An 18,767-nucleotide genomic window follows, 5' to 3' on the forward strand; every position below is an offset into this window, starting at 1 on the left:
TCTTATTTCGCTCCTTATGTCTTTATTTTATCTTGAACGGTGTTAAGATATGTTGTTCAACCTCACTTGTATAAATATTCATAGTGAAATATCCAACATGTACGAATTACGTCATATAAATATGTAATGTTATGTTATATTGCTAAAACCAAACTGTCTGATCTAATCAAACTACATTCTATTTTGATATTTACATCAAATAGTTATTTTTTTACCTCCAAACAAATACCCCAAGGTATCATTTTCTAAGGGGGGCATGAAGGAAGGAAGAAGCCCGTTCCGTTGCATTCCATCCACCCACCACGTTACGAAACTTAATGAAATACAAAAGGTCCCCACGACAAACCTGGAGACACAGAAACACAAGTTATCAGCAATGAAGCTATGTAGGTCTGAGTTGATGCCACAAAAGGACAAAATGGGATTCGAAATTAAATGATTGAATGAATGGATTTTCTAGCACTTTATTTACAATACTCAGGATTTTGTTGTGACTTGTGAGTAACAATACAATGCATATTTATCAACTTTTTTTTTACTAAAAAAAAATAGTATGTACTTTTCATTTTCACTAAGCAAATGCAGCAATACCTCGCAATTCTAGCTTTCAAAATGGACCGGTTCAAACAAACGGGCGAAAAAACACAATCGAATTTTGGAATTAGGAATTTTAATTTACTTGATTTATCTATTCTCCATTCATATTATTTATTTCGGGAGCACCGGAAACACTCATTTTTTAACACTTTATTATTTTGTTGAATGTAATCAATGTAAGTTTAATTAACACTTTAAAAATGAGTTTGGCATATAGTGATATATTCACATGAATTTCTTAACTTGGTCCCACTAATGGGCCCCGTTAATATTTCACTTTATAATATTCATAGCACTTTATAAGAGATGTAGACACTTTTTTTTAACAAGTCAAAATGAGATATATATTAAAAGAATAATGATATTTTGACATCTATTTGATGACAACTTTGTTGTCAACCTTGTTTTTCTCATTTCTTATTGGTCAAAAACAATGGAGAGAGAAAAAGGAAGAGAGAGAATAACAACATCATGTGAGTATGAGAGAGAAAGTTGTCCAAAAGTTGTCAAAAAGTGGTTGTCAAAATATCATTTCTCATATTAAAACCAAGAGCCATGTTATTTGAACAACCATTTCTTGTGACAACTTGTTGGACAACTAAATTATACAAAGAAATTTAGGTAGTGACACAAAAATCAAAGCAATAGAGAGAGAAAATAGAAGGACAATGTGAGTATGAGAGAGGAAGTTGTCACAAAAGTTGTCAAAAAATGGTTGTTCAAATATCATTTCTCTAAAACCAAAACAGTAATCTCTCTAACACAAGGTGTGTGTAAGAGAGACCACCAGAAGTTTACAACATTACAAGGAAAACAAAAGGCAAAATCAACCAATGCTCAAACAAACAAAGAGGTTTTGCCACCAAATATGATAGCCAAAAGGAAAATTAACATATTTAGCCTTCAGCCACAAAAAAATATCATTTTTTTACTTTATCTAAGAGTTGGATAATTGACTTTTCTTTAAACTTAAAAAGCCTATTATTTCATTCTGACCACAGAACCCACACCGAAGCGAGCCATAGTAACTATAAGAAATTACGGCGAGCACGATGACCTCATGTTGAGTGAGAAAACAGAATAAAATGATCCAAAATAAGTTGTGGTTCAACCGAGGAAAAGCCAATCCAAGACCGAACTAGCCACCAAATAGAACTGAATACTTCTCATTGTAGGAACAAGTGCTGAGCTGATTCAACTCGACCACATCCACTGTCGCAATAATGGCTGTCTTGAGAAATAATTGTGCGTCTCACCAAATTATTCTTTATCGGTAACCTATTGTGACGGAGACGCCAAGCGCAAATAGAGAAAATTAATGAGGAATTTCATTTTTTCTGTCACTAGTTTTGTTTCTTCTAGTGGTTTAATCCTTATAAATTTTTTTAAAAAATCATTTTTTTAGAGAAAAGTTTTGCATTTTTTTAAGGAGAAAAGATTTGCATTTAGTTGTTATAAATTTTGACTTCATTAGTAAAACATAAGCTGATTTAACAACCATCAATTAAAACTTTGATGTCAAATATTGTACTGACTAAAAGATGAAGAAAAATTATATGGCTAAATGCATAAACTTGAAATTTTATAGGAATTAAAAATTTATTTGGTTAAAATATTTTTATAATCCTCGTAAACATTTCAATTTTTTCGTTGTAATCTCTCAAAAGTTTTCCTTCGATTTTTTTGGTGTCGAAAAATTTTGCATCATCTTTTTTTTGTCTCTCCTTTTAATTCAACTAGTGTGTAGCATTTAAAATTTTACATTTTTTCTATAGTCATGTTTAGAACATTTTTAAATTCTATCTGCAATTTTTTTTTAACAAAGGATGAAATTAGTATGAATTTTTATGTATTTGACACTTACAAATTTATATTTAATTCATGTTTCTTAACAAATTCTTGTTTTTTTGTTAACGAGTGCTCCCGGGGCACTCTTTAAGCATCCTAAAATTAGTAATTATTCTTTTGAAAAGTCAATTGTTACAATTTTCAATGCATTCAATACACAACTTTTCATTAAAAACTTGTTATTTAAAGTGCTTAAAGAGTGTCCCGGGGGCACTCGTTAACATTTCCCTTTTTTTAAATATCTTATAACATTCTAAACATTACTCCAAAAACTCATTCAAAATTTAGAATGATACACATGAGTTGACTTAAAAGTAGAGATTAAAAGTGGTAATCCAAAACTTTTTGAAAACCAAAGTCGAACGAAAAATGTAGATGACTAAAACAAAAGGTTTGAATATTTATAGGAATAATAAAAAAAATACTAACATTGTTTTTTAATATCATAGGTGGTGGCTTAGCCCTTTATTATGTATGTGCATAAGTTAATTCGGTTGTTTTTCGTTTTTGGTCTTGGATTGTTTTTGTTGTAACTTCACTTTGTCACCGCTTGGTTTTTCTCTAGCACACCTTATGCTTGAAAAGGTTAATTTAATGGGAATTAGTCACTTTAGTCCCTGAATCGGAAGGGATTCGTCACTTTAGTCCCTGAATGCAGATAAATTACAAAATAGTCCCTGAATGTAGACTTTGTTAGTCAATTTAGTCCCTGAATGCAAACTTCGTTAGTCAATTTAGTCCCTGAATGTAGACTCCGTTAGTCACTTTAGTCCCTGAAATTGACCATGCAAGGACTGTTTTGCAATTTCCCATCATTCAGGGACTAAAGTGACGAATCATCTCCCATTCAGGGACTAAAGTGACTAATTCCCCTAATTTAATTCATTTTGGGGCTTCTTAAAAAAAAATACTTACCCTATTTTATTTAACGATTATGCTACTCCCTCCGTCCCATATTACTTGACACAGTTGACTCTGACACATATATCAATGCATCTTTTTTATATTTAATATCTTTAATTCTCTATTAGAAAAAATTATGAAAATTTAATATTTTAAAAATACTCATCGAGACGAATCCAACAAAATCTTACATGATAATGTTTATCTTTGTATATTAGTAAAAAAATACGGTCAAAATGTCAATATTGTATATTGTCAACTAAGTCATCATCTATTGTGGAATGGAGTTAGTATTTACTAGGCATGTTGTTCGATAGTGAACTTGAATCCTTCTCGTAAGTGCGCATTTTCTTGATCGGTCAACTTGTTCAATCAAGAAATACCTCCCTATTATACATTATCATCATTGGTTAATGGTTAGCAAAGTTAGTGAAAATCTTTCATTCTAAAGACAGATCGTTTCCCTTCATGATTTGGAATCGAGTAGGAACCGAATTTCAATCCTTCACCCTTTTATTTCACAAAGGTCAAAGTGTTCTTTCATATAAAAAAGTAATTGAATGTGGAGAAAGCCAAATATATGCACAAAATTAAGTGGTCGCATTCCTAAGCGTGGCCACTAATAAACATTAAAAAATGTCATGAAGTTGATGGAAGTATATTTCAATTTTCAAACGATGACCATAATCACAAATAGGAGATTTGAAATATGATGGGTAAAGATTTGCTGATAAATTATATGAATTTCTCTTCATTGGCTCGTAATTATAGGCTTTTTCAATTAGTCTCCTACCAACTAAATCTTTTTCATAGCTTTTAAAGTTTCTTTTACTTGTGAAATGAAGAATTCTATTTGTGAAATGAAGAAAAAATTTAAGCAAAAAAATAAAATAAAAGTCTTGTATTGGCGCCAGCTATTGTCATTATGTTCATAGTTTTATTTTTGTTATAATAAAATACATAGCTTTCGTTTCTAGTCTAGAATAATTGAATAATTGAATTCAATTTCTATATTTGTTTTGTCCAATAATTCCAAAACTTCTTTTCAGCGTACTCTCCATTTGTTTTTTTTTAATCAAAAGATAGATGCATGCTTTTTAGTGGTCTATTAACAATCATTTTGGTTGTATATTCCTCATTGTCCTTATATATCTTGTTAGATGCTCTTACCCAATACCATAACTAGCAACTTTGAAATTCTTGACAATGCTACCATTGGAATTTGAAAGTAACAGAAAATATTGAAAAGAGAAAAGGAGGATGTGGGGGTTGAAAAATATAGAGGAATATCAACATTAATTGATTTGATGGTTTAGTTATGATGACACCTTTAGTTTTCTATCATTCCCTTTACACAAAAGTAAAATACTCTCTCTGGTCACTATTATAAGTAAAAATTGACTTTTTAGGTTCATTCAATAATGATGTATGTGGTCTACATATAGACCACATACATCATTTATTAAATGAATCTAAAAAGTGAATTTTTGCTTATAATAATGACCGGAAAGAGTATTACTCAATCAAATTCAATTTTTGTTGCCCCTTGGCATCTCCCTCTCTATAATTTCTTTGATTTTACAAGTAATTTTATCATTCACTTTTTAAGTGAGGCCTGACAATTGACTGCCTATGGAATATACATGTGCATGCGCTGCCACTTGATTGTTTTAATTTAAGGGAAATGTTAACTTGTGCTCCTGGAATATAAGTTAAAAAACCAAATATGGAAAATTTTTTTTGGAAATTGTGCATTCAATACCTTATAAGTTTAAAAGGTTATCTTCTCAATATAAAATTTCTTATTTAATTCTATTTTAAATTTCTTATCTTGTGCCCTTAACATGACCCTTTAATTAATAATCAAAGCATGGAAAATATTCTGTAGGACTAAAATATTTTTAGTTTTTTTTTTGAGGGAAAATATTTTTAGTTCTCTCTAATTTTGTAAGGAAATGAGGCGAAAAATACATGTTTCCACAGTTGTTCATGAAGCTGATGAAGTGTTAGATATACTAACTCACATATGAGGTCGCCTCTTTGCAAAATTCCAAGCCCACGACACTAACGGCTTGTTTGGTAGAGAAGAATTAGGGGAGAGAGAAGTTGAAGCGAGAGAGATAGAAGAGAAGTGGAGCATTTCTCCTGTTTGGCAGAGAGAAGAAATAGGCGAGAGAGACATAAAACATGTGGGTCCCACGGTTTTCTGAATCTTCTCACTTATGCGAATAAATAGAGGAGAGAGTGTTCCAAATTTTAAATTTCCAATTTTACCCTTGTTTGCACCCAGCAAAAAAAGAAAAGCAACATTGAAGAAGACGATGGCTTGTAACAGAGAAGACAACATAGTAAAGATCAACGAATGCCTGAATAGTATATCTATTAACAAACATTTTTCCTATTAGATCACAGTAGTTCTCACTCTAAATCCAAGCAACATGTTGGTGTTTTAATTTATTCAAACCAAAACTCAAATCAGTTGCAATTAACTGAATGATAATGTGAAGTAAAAAAAAAAATAAGAAGAACCAGAGAAACTGAAGCTTCAAAAGGCTACTGATTGAGGAAAGAAACAAATTGCGGTGGTGAAAACTTGTGGCCTTGTGGGGTTGGGGGAATATGTTAAGTAATAACTTTAATTGAGTTAAATTAATTAATTAATTTATATTACTACTAAACTAGTAATTAATTAATTTAAGAGTTAAATTAGTTGTGTTAATTTAATTGAATTACTATATTAACCGAAGTTAATTTTTTTTGAAGGAATATTAACGGATGTTAATTGAATTCAGTTTTTAGAGGGGAGAAGTTAATTGAATTTTTTTTTGTTACATTAGATTGGTTCTTTAACATATCTTTTGATTCAAGGGTATTTTTGACCATCTAAAAATAATAACACTTCTCTCTTTCCTATTTCTTCTCTTCTTCTCGTGTACCAAACAACACATCAAATCTACTTTATTTCTACTCTATTTCTCATCTTTTTCTCTCTTCTTACATTCTCTCTCACCTATTTCTCTCTTCTTATTTTCTTCTCGGAACCAAACACACCCTAAATACTCCTTCCGTCCCAAATTATTCCGTCCCAAATTATAAGAAAAAAATATTTTCACACTTATTAAGAAAACTAAAATATTGCAATTTGTAGTATAATTTCTTATGTTATCCTTCAAATAAGTTTTATAGAAAGATGTAAAACAATTTTTATTGGTTATTAGTTATAGAGAAAATGAAAAAGAGAGCATAATGAATGCAAATTGCATTTAATTTCTCATTGAAAAATATGATTTTTCTTAAAAATATAATTAAATATGATAAAAGTTAGTCTTTTTTGCTTATAATTTGGGACAAAGAAAATGAATTTTTTTTTCCTTATAATTTGGGACGGAGGTAGTAGTTATTTTAAACTAGGGTTAAATATTCCATAAAAAGAAGAATTTCAAAAGAAGAAATTATTCCATAAAAAAGTTAAATATTACAATTTTCAATGCATTGATTACACAATTTTTTTTAAAAAAAAAATATCATTTAGAGGTCTTAAAAAGTGTTATAGGGACACTAGTTAACATTTCTCTTAAACCAATAGAGCTCCATAGGGCAATGAACCAAGCCGGAATGATTAAATATGATGTTGAGTTAGGGCTGATTTATTATTGATTTAAAAAAGGTCTCGCTAACAAGTGCCCTAAGGGCATTGTTTAAGGAATCCACAAAAGGAAATCATGTCTTGAAAATATAAGTCAAACACTTGTTAAAGTCATAATCGTACAATTTTCAATGCAAAAGTTGTTATTTTTATATGCTTAAACAATGTCCTTAGGACACTTTTTAACATTTTCCATTTTAAAAAAAAATATTTTTTTTTATTTCTATAAATAATTTATTTGAAAACTTACTCAATAATAAGTTAAAAGAAAAATTTCGACAATCACTAATTTGAATATTCATTGTTAGAGATTTTCAATAATAACGATCACATAACAGAAATTCTTTGAAGTTTTCTGTAAATAACAAAAATCACATAACAAAATATCCAAAAGAAAACAAGCCGTAGCAAAGAATAATATACTTCAAATAATTTTTTAAGATAAGTTGTTTAAATCAATTTCTTATTAAAAGCTTTCTTTTAAAGTTCTTCGTTAAAAATATTATAACAGAAAGTTTTTTTGAGTTAGGGTAATGAATGGATTTCAAATTATTAGTTTTCATGTGGTAATTGAACTTTCCTAAATTTAACTTTATCTAAATATGTCATAAAATTCTTTCAGGTAATTGAACTTTCCTAAATTTAACTTTATCTAAATATTTCATAAAATTCTTTCATTTTGAAAATTCTCCAAAACTATCATTCAAACATAATTTAAACTACCACAACTTATTACATCAGCTAAAAATGTTCTCTCATCCAAACACAGTCTAAACTTAAATTTGACAAAATACTTCGTAAAATTCATTCATTAAAACAAATCTTTAAATTTATCACCCAAACAATATAATTTACCTCAAAAAAATTAATTTACCCTATAAATTATATTGCTTCAAAAAATTCTAACATTTTTTAAACAAGCGAAAATTAAATTATATACGAACGAAAAGGCTCTGCCCATCACAAGAAATGCACGAGGATAACTCAGAGAGTCGACAATATGTTACGATAACATGAAAAACAACAGCCTGAAACAAATCAACAGCTACTATGATAACTCATATACTATAAAGGATTAGAAAATTGCTGTTGACACATTGCATAAGGTTGTGGCACACATGTAAAATACGTTTTTGCCCCCTCGGCAGTTAACTGCCGAATTATGAAACCGGCTGCAGTTAACTACCGAGGAAAACTTCGGCAGTGAACTCCCGAGGAAAATTGAAAACTTCGGCAGTTAACTGCCGAGGAATCCTCAAACCCCCTTCTTTTTTTTTTTTACAAAAACCATTAATTCTTTTTATTCTTTAAACTTAAATTTTCCTTAATTAAATTTAATTCTTTAATCCTTTTAAGGAATTAAACATAATTCTTTTCATGATTTCATTCATGTGATTTTGTTGCCATAAGTGAAGAAATATGAATTTTGTTGCCATTAAATACACGATTCTTTTTATAAAGTTGTTGATTTCATTCATATGATTTTGTTGCCAAAAATAAAAAAATATGAGATCATAGAATTACTACATATTCAATCACGTTTATTAATTAAAAAAAATGTTTTTTTTGAAGAATAGAAAAGTGGTTTTATTTGTACAAAAAAAGGTATTATTGATAGAATAATTACAAATATAATTATTTGAAAGAGAGATGAATAATATCTGAAATATTATAATTTGTGAACAACAAAAAAATATCTTAAATATTATAATTAATTACTAATAATTACAAATATAATTATTCTATCATTTGTAACGTTTTTTGTTGTTGCATTTTTTTTATTGAATTATCATTTTATGTCCATCAACTACCGAATATTATTCATCTCTCATATTTCTTCATTTATGGCAACAAAATCACATGAATGAAATCATAAAAAAAATTGTGTTTAATTCCTTAAAAGGATTAAAGAATTAAATTTAATTAAGGAAAATTTAGGTTTAAAGAATAAAAAAAATTAATGGTTTTTGTAAAAAAAAAAAAAAGGGTTTGAGGATTCCTCGGCAGTTAACTGCCGAAGTTTTCAATTTTCCTCGGTAGTTATCTGCCGAAGTTTTCCTCGGTAGTTAACTGCAGCCGGTTTCATAATTCGGCAGTTAACTGCCGAGGGTGCAAAAACGTATTTTACATGTGTGCCACAGCCTTATGCAATGTGTCAACAGCAATTTTCAAAGGATTAACCCACCATTGAGTAATATCAAAAGTTTTTACTTTCATCCACCAAAATGATAGTAACTTAACTCAATCAAGCAACTTGCCCGTAGTCTATTCCTTTTGCTGAAATAACAAGTGTTTCTCTCTCTCCGAATAACTCAAACGGAGGCCAACCAAACAATAAGCACAGAGGACCTAATTTTCTTGGAATATCCACACAAAGAACTAAATTGCAAAACATGATCTGACAACGGAAGGGGATTCACTAAGGATGTACCCATCCTTTGCCTAACTAGAAACCAAATGCTAACAAAAATATTACAACCCAAAAACAAATGGTCTGTAGTTTCTTCCTGTCCACACTCGGTTACACATATAGTAGAAACTCTTTAATTTAATACTCGGTAAATTAATAAACTCTCTAAAATAATAAATTTGTCCGGTCCCGACTTGGGCCAATGTAAAAAATTGAAAAACTCGATAAAATAATAAGATAATAATTTTTCGGGAGATTCCTTTATAATTTTTGGTCCCAAGAAAATCATAAATTAATAATTCAAAGAAACTGAAAAAAAAATATATTAAGAATACATTGAACACGTTTGTTCCTCTTGTTTACATTTATTGTACTTCAAAAGTCATTATTGATTTCCAATGCATATGAACACGGTAGTTACTAATTTACGTTAAGTCCCAAGGTTCACTGCAACGTAATTCTAAGAGGCATAGACTAATTTGCCTTTTTGTTTGGTATGTACAGTATAATTACTTAAAAACTCTTTAAATTAATAATTATTAATTTATCGATAAATTAATAACTCTCTAAATTAATAAATTTCTCCGGTCCTGACATTATTAATTTATAGAGTTTTAACTGTACATTCAAATTTGAGTAAATTACTCTACATCTTGCCATATTATCCTCTATAGGAATACGATTCCTAAAAAAAGCCTTCATGTAAAAATAGATACTTTTAACAGAGCTGTTTTATTCCAAATGATATCTTGATAGTCATAACAATGAATATGTTATGTCGTCGTCAAAAACTTATAAACCTCACAGACATTGTAACCTTTTTCAGGAGATAGTTGTCTCTTCCAATAATCTTCCACAACATCTTGTTGAACAACGTTAGATAAAAGGGGACAACATTGCCCTCACATCTCCTCCTCCCAAGCAAATAATCTATGTCGCCACTTCCAATCTTCTCCATTTAAACTCCAATCTAAAGCAAACATCGATCTCAGCTACAAAAACATCCTTATTCTTCACTAAATCAAACAATTTCTTGAATCTATCACATCGCCCCTCCCTCCAATCAAACATCCGCGCCAAAACGCATTTTGGCCTCATCACCCACCACCCGCACCAAATTATTGTCAAACCACCTAACCCTGGTCTTACTGTTAACAACTGATTCCACCAAGTTGTCCCTAACCGCCCTCCTTCTCTCACCCTCCATCCATCCATTACATATCTTGCTACTATAACCTTATACCAAACACTATTCTGCTCCTTATGCAACATCCAATGCCAATTTTTTAATGTCAAATTAAATTCTCAAATTCTATGCATGCCCAAACCGTCATTCTCCTTCTCTAAACAAACTCTATCCCATTTAATCCAAGGGATTTTTTCTAATTTCCTTTCACACACACACTCTTATCATTTAATTCCACTCTACATCAAAGCATGATGAAGTTTCGTCCCAATTTAACATGGCGGAGAAATTCATATTTTTATGAGTCGAATCCCATCTCTAAGTTTCATCCCAATTTTATGATCATGTAGATTTCAAGCAAAAAAGTTATTTTATGAAACATAGATTCATGTTTTCAAAGACCATTCAAATTTATTTTAGAATGTAATTAAATGGGGTGATTGTAAATTTTAGGAAAATTATAAGTATACGCTTATACAAATGTTTTAATTGAATTTCTTTCATTTTCAAATATTTTTGTTTGGCTAGAGTACTAAAATTATTCATTTTTTGGTCTCTTTTATAAATTTTTTGAAGTTTATGATAAAAGCATACATATAAAATGAAAATTGATCCTAAATGTAGATTTTAAAAAATGGAAAATAACATAGTAGATCGTGAATTTCAAAATATTAAAAAATAGGAACACATTTGCAAAATGTAATTCGATCCTTAAAAGTTCTTTAAGTGTATATAAATCTTTTTAATATAGAGAAAAAATGTGTAAATCTTTAGTACATTTCTTTTTGACACAATAAATCTGTAGTATATAAAGTATCAAAACTTGTGAATTGAATTTCTCAACCAATAATAAGTGTTGATTTTTCAATCTAAAGTAATACTTTCACTGTTTTTTTCACTTTAGAATAATCAAAATCCAAATGAGACAGTCTCCTTTCAAAAAGTTTTTGTACTTCAGCAATTTCTTAATTGTTCTTTGTAGTATTAATGTCTAAAAGAATGACATGTTACCAATTATTAGATAATGAAGCAAAATTACATAGAGGTTAGTGTTAAGGGGAGGTTTTCCTATTTTGTGCAATCTGGCTTAAACATAAATTGATTGATTGGGATGAGATGAGGTGGAATGATCACAAAGTATTCTCTAAGCCGTTGAGTTTCTGTTATAAATTTGTAGGACCCATGAGGAGCACATGGCCCCAATGTGTTTTGGGTGTATTAGGACAAGATTAGGGAAGGGCACCTTTGCGTGGGTACCCCACTGTTGGGTCAACTAGAGCATATTTCCCCACCTAATGTACAGAAGGATACCCTAAGCTAGACAATGTTGTTCCCATGTGCACAAATTTAAGAGCAACATTCCAAAACGACAACCTCCTTTGTGCTCTTTCTCTTCCCCTCTCATATTCTCATAAGATCTCATCTTTTTGACAACAAGGAACTAGGTAAGAACAACACAAGTATCTTCCACATTCTATATGTTAAATGGACTTGATCCCAAACCCGAAACCTAGTTCAAATATGAGTGTGTCAAGCACATACTGTACCATATATACAAACAACAGTCCATTAACCATGACAAATGAGCTTCTCTCAAAGGCTAGCTTAAAAGTTGAGGGTATATCTAGGCAGCGGCGAAGCTACCACAATTTTTGCGAGGGGGCCAAACATAAAGAAGAAATAAAATATATTTTAAAAACTAATTTATTAAACTTAATCAACAAGTAAAATAAATTCACAATAATTTTTACATATATTTAATAAAACGACAACAAAGAAAATAAAATCTAACAATGGTTATTTATACAAGTTGAGTTGTATGGAGTTTTAAGAAGTCAAATTTATCCATAATAGACACTAAACCAAATAGATTATCAATATTATTTTAATATCATCTCTCTTTGAACTAACAAAATTGTTTGGAGTAGCCAAAAAATAATTTAATGGGGTAGCTATATATTAAACTATGTTAATTATTCAAGTTTTTTTTTTCCTTTTGGGGTAGCCAATGCTACCCCATGACTATACAGCCATTCGCCCCTGTATCTAGGCAAATATATACATCTAAGTTGAGGGTATCTACGCAAATGCTAATATGTGCCTCAAAGACACATATTAAGAAGTTCAACATATAAATATTCATTTTAAAAGTCGGACATTCAAGTTTTTAAAAGTTATAATATTATCTTTTCAATGCAAAACGTCTATTTTTATAATTTTTAACATGTATTTTAAGGACAGAAGTTAGCAAAAATTCTAGTTTTAATACTATCCTTGTCTTTTCATTGAACCTAAACAAATATGGTATATTTTTTTTTGAATCGGCAAAATTTATTCATCGTCGAGAGGGTGAAAGTAACACCAACACTCGCGGAGAGGAACAAAAGGAATTACACCCAAATAATTAAACCAATACGGTATAAAAAAGGAGAATACTAACTAGAGGAACCAAAGTAAGTCAATTTTTTTAAAAAAAAAGTAGTGTAATGATTACTTCATTAAAAGTAGTGTAATGATTCCTTAATCAGAACACTGGTTAACAAAATCCTATAAAAAAAACAGCATTGCTATACATCACGAGAATTTTCTCGCGAATGTATCCCGAAAGCAAAAAGCCTTTGATAACAAAAACAAAAAAAAAAACAGGACCCACATATTTTTCAGGCGGTTACCACAATACAGCTGGTCGGGATGCTCTCGTGAACCATTTTTTCGGGACAAGTAGCATTTTTGTAAAAAAAAATACAGCAATATCATGATTTATCTTCTTTTCTATTTTTGGTCAATTACGAATTTGTATTGAGAATTGAAGCATATATATATATTGCTCATTTTGTTATCAAGAACTTGTTATATATTACTCCCTCCGTTTCAAAATGAGTGTCGCTTTAGCCAAAAAAATTTGTTTCAAAATGAATGTCGTTTTCAGTTTCCAATGCAATAATAACTTTTTCTTTTCAATTATACCCTCCAATTAATACTTTGCACACTACTTCCAAAGTATTACTTTTAAAACTAACCAATAGTTAATAAGGATAATTTGGTAAAATAACCATTCTCTTTCTTTTAATCATTGCATTTCTTAATATGTGTGTAAACATCTAAAACGACACTCATTTTGAAACGGAGGGAGTATTACTACTTCATTAGAATGGAATCTAGGGCATAGTATATAACATCGTAGCTCAGCATGTTTTGATTATTTTTGTACTTCTAGTTAATTAAATAGACTGCTATGTGAAATACCATGCTTACTAATGCAAACAATATTGTCATTTTAATGGATTAAATTCTTATTCGTCAACAGGTTGTTTATCATATATTCACGTGCCTACATTCCCGTGATGATTTGCTGTAGAATCATACTCTATCTTGATAAGTCATTTCAATTAGACAAGGACTTGTATGAATTAAAAAATAACAAGGACTTGTATGAATTAAAAAATAAAAACCTATCCAAAAATTTAGAGATTTTTTTACAAAATTAAATGTTGTTTTGTGTTGCTTTCCGTACTGAAAATCATTTTAAGAAAACAAATCAATTATAAAAAAATTATTTTTTGGATGAGTTATTCAAAATTTATCAGATTTTCATTATTTTTTTAAGAAACAAAATTTTAATAAATAGAATTTTTCTTCAAAAAATAAATAGAATTTTGAAATGTATGCTAAAATAGTTGAGTTGACACATTTTTTTTAAGGAGTTGAGCTAACACACTTTTTTTAGGTGTTCGAGGTTCGAACCCGAATCTTGCATATATTATGCATTGTCCTTACCAACTGAGTTAAGCTCGCAGGGACTTGAGCTGACGCACTTAATGAATTTGAAAAGATTCAAAAATTTAAATTCTAACCACGGTTACGAATTAATAGATAAAAATGGTTAAATATATATTATTCTCTCTAAATTACGAATTAATAGATAAAAAATGGTTAATATATGTTTTTTTTTATCTCTAAATGTACCAACTTTTATTTCTGATTCTTTAAAAAATTATCCTAACAATGGTCCTCTAAACTTTTTCGTCTTTAAATTTAGACTCCACCGATAATCTTCATTAACGTAAGCTGAAGTGACAAGTACACATGAATAATTTGACTTATGTGACATGAACACATAGCAAAATTGTTTCCCTATCAAGTTATTTTCGTAAACGGAGGTCAAAAATGGAGATCAATTTTGAATACGGAAAAGTAAATTACAAATATCGTTATTCAATGAAAAATTTTAGAGGTACTAAATATGAACCTTTGTATCTTTAAAGGGTCCAAAAACATATTGATCGATGTTAGTAAAACAATGTTACTTACAATTAATTTTGTCGTAGGACTTGTCATATTCTCAAAACCAATGAATATTACCTTCTCATGCGTCCTATATTTTTTTTTTACAATAAATATCCATGATGTTTCGGATTATATAATCCGAACACATTTTGGATTTGTTCAAATTTATAATCTGGTTGCGAATTTCGCTTTTAAAAACAACAACAAAAAAAACAAAGTAAAAAATAATAAAAATCTGTCAAATAAAATAAAAAATATATATAAAAATGCCACGATTTTTTTTTTAAAATCAAATAAAACTGATACAAATTTTTCTCGGATTTTTATGAGAATATAAAAAAATTAAAAATGGGACTAAACAATCGAATTTTAGATTTTGAGGGTGGGAGTCATGCATGTAAAAAGTTCCATATAAGGGATTTTTTATCCTTTATTTTTTTTATTTTATGATTTTATGGGAAAGTTTCGGAGCAATCTCATAAAGTAGCCCGAAAACCAGATTTTTAACTGAGAATAGCTAACAATGACCTAAAACAGAATAATGAGAGTTAAGAAGATTATGTCTTTAAAATGACTATCCGTGTTACAAACAGACTCAGAATGTTTGTTGATATAGTTCAGATTATATAATTTGAATTGTTTTCCCTGAATAAGGGTGTTTAGAATGTGTTCGGATTCTATAATCCGAAAAAAAAATCCTATTTTTTGAGGTTTTCAGATTAAAAAATTCAAATTGATGAAAAACTTATTTTTTTTTTTACCCCAAAACAAAGAGAAAGCTCAATTCAGGTTATAAAATCTAAAAATCACATGATTGTTTTCGTAAAAAAATAAATAAATATGGCGCTTGAGAAATGGGTAGGGTGGGAAAAGTAATAGTCTTTAATGTTTTTTTTTTTATTCTTTTTTGAACAAGCCAAAATGAGATATATTAACACAACAAAAGTGACCTTCTCGGCACAAGGTGTGCTAAGGGAGGTCACTAAGAGTTAGCACAAAGGCAGCAGAGCTAAAAGCGAAGGCTAGCTGCCAAAAGTAACAAGGTAATTACAATGAAATGCCCATACATATTAGTGGGTGTCGCCACAACTCATGGTAAGTGTAGGCAAAGTTTATCGATTTAGCCTTGAGCCAAATAAAAGAGAGTAATTTGACTTTCTCTAGCAGTTGATGAAGCTCCAAAAATTTATTGTTGAATATCCGATTGTTTCTTTCTTTCCTTATCGTCCAAACTCATGCGAACCAGACGATTTTCAGAAACGGATGTGCTTGTCTAGGGACCTAGCTGACCGAATGGGTAGTAATGGTCATGAGCGCCAGCAGTGTCGACCGAAGAGATGTCTCGAGCCAATTACGAATAAGTGTCCATAGCTCGCTGAAAGAAGATTGTTTAGATTTTATATATTGTTTAGGTTATAAAAGAAGATTACATTCACACAGTAATTAGATTTAAATAAGTATTTTTTCCGATAAACATATTATTTTTTACTTTTAGTCTTTATAAAACAAAATTGCTATTAATCCTTGCAAATATATCATATTTTACTTCTGGTTTTTTTTTTGAGCAAACTAAAATGATATATATTATGAATAAGGTGAATTCACCATGCACAAGACATGCAAAAGGTAAACCAACCAGCAATATTTACATCGACAAAGTGCTATCTAAAAGAAAGCACCAGAAAAAATCAAAACAAATTATACCCGAACTCCCATACAAGAAAGTGGGTGTTTCCACCAGTCATGATAACTATAGTTAAAAATTGTTTGTGAAGATTTCAGCCACAAAAAAGAATTTAGCTTAACTTTTTCAGCTAGAATAGAAGGATCGCAAGATGTAGTTTGGAATACACGGTTGTTTCTTTCCTTCCAAATAGCCCAAACAGAAGCAAACCAAATTATTCGCATGAATGAGTGAGTGACTCTAGGCAATCCCGCCATATTAGAAAATTGAATTAAATGATGTCGAATGACACCTAAACGAATCGAAGAGATACCCAGCCAATGTAACACATGAGCCCAAAGCGAACTAAATATGTCACAGCCAAGAAATAAATGAGTTGCAGTTTCTGGTTCACCACAACCAGACACACATGCCGAGTCAAGTAACGAAAGCACACGCCGCCGCACCAAATTGTCTCTAGTAGGAAGTTTTTTTAATAGTGGAGGTCGTTGTTGTTATATTCTACTCCCTACAAAATTTAATCATATTGAAATTAGTCTCGAATCTCGATAATAAGCAGAATCAAATTGCAATTGTCTCACTAATAAGTAGAAGGGTTAAATGTACTTTCGTCCCCCGACATATAAGTAAGTTATGGTTTACAACCCCTGTAATATTATTTTTTGTTAAATTTGAACCTTGTGATTATAACATTCTTCTCTTTTAGTCCCTTGTGGCATCTAACTATTAAAAAAAGGCTTATCCTACACGCTGAGTCGATGTTTTTTAATTAAGTGGCATTTGAAAAATTACATTGTACATGTAGTCAGTACAATATCGATAACTAAAGTTTAGTATGTTTTCATCATGCCTTGAGAATGATCCTAAAGTGAGTATTTATAGCCTTTTTTGGCTTATGATTTCCTAACTTGGGCCCTAAGTAACTTAAACCCTATGTAAAGAAGCGCACATGCTAGATGCTTCCAGATGCTTTAACCGAATTTTTAACGCCAAGATATGGGAAAGGCGGTTTCAGTGATAACAAGGCCAATAAGCCTTTGTAGAGGGCTAGCAAGCCCTTAATGGAATATTGACGGTCCATTCATAGTCACCAATTTTTTCGAAAATAATAAAATAAAATAAAATAAATAGTTTTTAAAATTCTTTCTTCATATCCATCTTCATTTTTTATTTAAAAAAAACGAGATTTATTTCCATCCCATCATCATCACTTCATGGCTTTTATTTCAACTAAGGTTCATTAAAAAACAAATTAAAGCACAAAACCTAATTCATGGCTTTTGTTTTGGTTTTTTAACCTTGATAGAAAATTGATTGATGGGAGGATTTGTTCATGGACGCAACCATGATGAAGGCACAAACTTTGAATGTTTTAAAAATTGTAATTTTTATATTTTGGGATTTTCATTTGATGATGAATTATGGGTTTTGGATTAAAAAGGTTTGGGTTCTGGATTTTGAAGAAAATGAAGATGAATGTGAGGAACAAGATTGTTGGATTTTATTGATTTTTATGGTTTTTATTGATGAAGACTTGTTGAAGTTGATGGTTTTATTGAAAATCTAGGTTTTATTGAGAGAAGGGAAAGGGATAAATAATTTTTAAAAGAAAAACTAGGTGGGAAAAACTTATTAAAAAAGAATTAAAAATAGCTTCCCAGCATGTGACATCATCATCTTTATACGTTCATATGCCAAGTAGAGATGTCAAATGAGTTGGTCCGGTCGAGCCTGAGCTGGTGGGCCAATGCATGTATTGGGTTGGGCCAGCCCGACCCGTCTGATGTGTTGGTTGTAAAATTTGAGTCCGATTTTGACATGTGCCAGTTGCCCGACCCGTATTTCAATTTTTTTCAAGTGATAAAATGTTCAACAAAAAACTACTCTTTTTTTAGGTAAACACCAAAAAGATCAATGACACAAACAAACAACTCACAAAATAACTTTGTCATCATCAAATATTATCTACACAAAATAGTTAAGGCATAAACATTCACCCAACATTATAAAATGAAACCTTACACCTTTCATAATAAAATATTATCAGTCTGACAATTCAAAATAGATTAACAAAAGAAATTATAATACATGAGAAGTGAACTCATAAACTCATACCAAAATTAGTGGTTTTTTTTAATAAAAAAGAAAGAAATAAACTCATACCAAAATAATTTTTTTAATTAATTTTTTATATATTATTTTAAAT

This window comes from Medicago sativa, chromosome 8 (assembly GCF_051527215.1).
Source record: "Medicago sativa cultivar Bolivia chromosome 8, Bolivia_mono, whole genome shotgun sequence".
Lineage (NCBI taxonomy): Eukaryota > Viridiplantae > Streptophyta > Magnoliopsida > Fabales > Fabaceae > Medicago > Medicago sativa.